We start from the raw sequence: 3,003 nt of genomic DNA on the forward strand, positions 1-3,003 counted from the left end.
ACTCCACTACTTAACTGTGAAAGTGTAAAGTGGTTAAAATCAGCTTGAGCATCAATATCAAAGCTGTAATAATGTTTACGGGGGCCAATTTCTCAGGATACAAGTACTTTAAGTTAATTTTGCAGATACTATTTATTTTCTTTCACTTTGGTGAGATTTTTTGATGCAATGAAGCTTATAATGGAGTATTTCAACATGAACATATGGATACTTTCACTTTAGTAAGGGCTCTTACTCTTTTTTTTAAATCTACACTTACTGATTTTACATGTTATTCTGAAAAGTCTGGCATTGGTTTTGGTGTTGCACTGAACTTAAGTATGATTTTTAGGTACTTAACATTATTCTCCCACTTCACTACATTGTGGTGACAAATATTGTACTTTTTTTTTTTTACTCTACTACAAGTATATGTTAAATGTAACTACAGTTGCCGGGCAGATTACTGTATCAGAGCCAAAGTAAATTAAATGAAACATCAACCAGTTAAACTGAAAAATGCTGAATCTTGGATCTGACAACTGAAACTTTTACCTGTACCTTTAATATTCAACATTTCTTCAAACAACACTGAATAAAAGTGAAGGAAAATAAAACGATGAAAGTTTGTAACCGAGTCTGAGCCCTGGATGTCCGAAGACACTGTGTGATGGATGTGTACCTTTAACAGCTGCTTTATCATGTTAACTACAAACACAACATCTAGTTAAAACCTTCAATGTTTCAGTTTAAATTTCACCCACATTAGTTTGTGTTTTAATAACCAGCTCACACAAACACTTGTGGGAGACATGAGGGGTCGTTAGAGGCCCCACAGCTCATTATTACCCACTGAAAAGGTTTTTCTGGCCCTGACATTTCAAATATAAGTATAAGTGATATTATAAACTGCATGACAGTTTCATTTGACTTTCAAATTCTTTGTGTAAACACACCTGCATCATCCTGTGACTCTGAGCTTTTTAAACCGGAGTTTCTCTTTTCTTTGGCAGACTCATACAGACACAGAGATCCTGGTGATCACAGCTTTCAATAGAAACGCTGGATGTCCACTGTCAGTGCAGGAAGTCCAACAGAGACGGGGAGGGGAGAGCTGTCACAGCACCCTCTGGTGGTCCAGGATCAACCTCACCACAGAGACCAAGACATGAAGAGCAGTGAAACGCTCTGCAGTGTGAGCTGAACTCAAGCTGCCCGAATTAAATGATGTTTCTCACATCCTAAACCTCCATGCTGATGCTGAAGGACAGAAAAATACTTTTACTGTTTACTTTTCAGCATTTTCTGTCTTCAGTATTTTCACATTTCATCTCTTCCACACTAGCACTTCCTGCAGGAGTCAACAAAAGGTGTGATCCCTCACCGGCTTCCCACTCTGACACCCTGCTAATAGAAAGTGTGTACGTCTCATTCTTCTGAAATATGTGTTTGATGCTTTCATGTCTCGTCACGTACAACACTGTCACTACAGATGAAAAAAACAAGTTTGTCCGAGATGTTGCAGTTGGGTAGATATTAAAGATGCTAACAAAACAATTCAGTGTGTACAGTAAGCAGCAGAACCATCAGAAGGATGAGACCAACTTGTTTTAGTTTATCTCTTTAAATGTTACAACTACGGCAGAAAACGACAGACGACAGACATGAACGATACAAATCAACTTCCAGATATCTACCTAGAAGTAATACCAGGAATCCAGTCTGTGGTGTCTGGCTGCCAGGGGGTTAAACGAAGGTCTCCAGGTGCATATATTTCTCCTTTTCCTGGGATCACCATGGCAGCACCTGGTATGTTCCCTGAGAACAAGTAGACCTTGCTCCGACAGAATAATGAAAATAACATTTTTTAGATATCTCCTGCAAATGTTGTCGGACTCTGACTCTCTACAGCTCAGCACACCCAGAAGCAAAAAGCTGCAGCTTGAACAAGAATCATGTTTAACTCAACCGGCTTTAACTGGCAACCATTTTATTTCAGGAGCAAACTGTTACACTTTATATCTGTGATTCCTTCATATGATACCTTCATGGTGAGAAAAATCCCTAATCTTCTTTTATGGTGCACAGAGAGTGTTTTTTCACACTTGACAACACCCTTGATGACGCCGTCTTGGTCGCTCTCAGTTGTCTATTCAAGTGTGTGGACCAGTTTGTGACGGAGTTGGGCCAGATTTTCCACAACATACCAAAGGATTTGACTTTATGCATGTTTACTCGGTGCCTCTCTCCGCTCAGCGAACAGAGAGCAGCAGGAAGTAACATCAGTTCAGAATCAACCCAGTAATAGAATAGAATATGTTGTAGGTAAGTATGTTTATGCAAGGATAAGATATCTAAATGTTCCTTTTTGATGCAACTTCCCATTTGTTTAAGTTGAATTTTCTATTTCTTTCTTGTCACAAAGTTGTGATGATGCTCTGGTCAGATTTAGGAAAATATCTCGGTTTGGCTTAAAATTCCTGACTTGGTCGCCACGATTACGGGTGGAGATAAACTGACTTTCCGTGAAAAATAGCACATAAAAATATCTTGAACATCGTCCTTTGGAAGCTTTGTTGGCTGTAATAACTCCACCACCTTCCCCTCCACCTGATGTGAAACTCAGCTAATTAACATATGTGAACTTGACGTGCCAGGTTTGGTAAACATGACAGGCTTGGATGAATCTTGAATTCTGTGGTTTGCAGAAACTTTAACGGTGATCATTAAAACCTGAAGACTGAGCTGTTGAGAAATGGAGACCTCTAAAATAAATTAATGACCAACATCCAGCACAACACAGAAGCTCCACAGCTCCTTCAAGGTTCACATTTGCTGATTTTTATGCCTGTGACGAAGGAACTTTTAAGTGGTTATTGCAGAGGGTGAACTGAGGAGTCTCACAGCCTGAGGGAAGAAGCTCTGCAGTCGAATCACACGCCACTAAAACAAACTAAAACTACTTTGTTTCACCATCGTCATCTTTTATCCAGAGGGACCACCAGAATCAACAAAAAAATGAAG

The sequence above is a fragment of the Acanthopagrus latus genome, chromosome 21, assembly GCF_904848185.1.
Source record: "Acanthopagrus latus isolate v.2019 chromosome 21, fAcaLat1.1, whole genome shotgun sequence".
NCBI classification, from domain to species: domain Eukaryota; kingdom Metazoa; phylum Chordata; class Actinopteri; order Spariformes; family Sparidae; genus Acanthopagrus; species Acanthopagrus latus.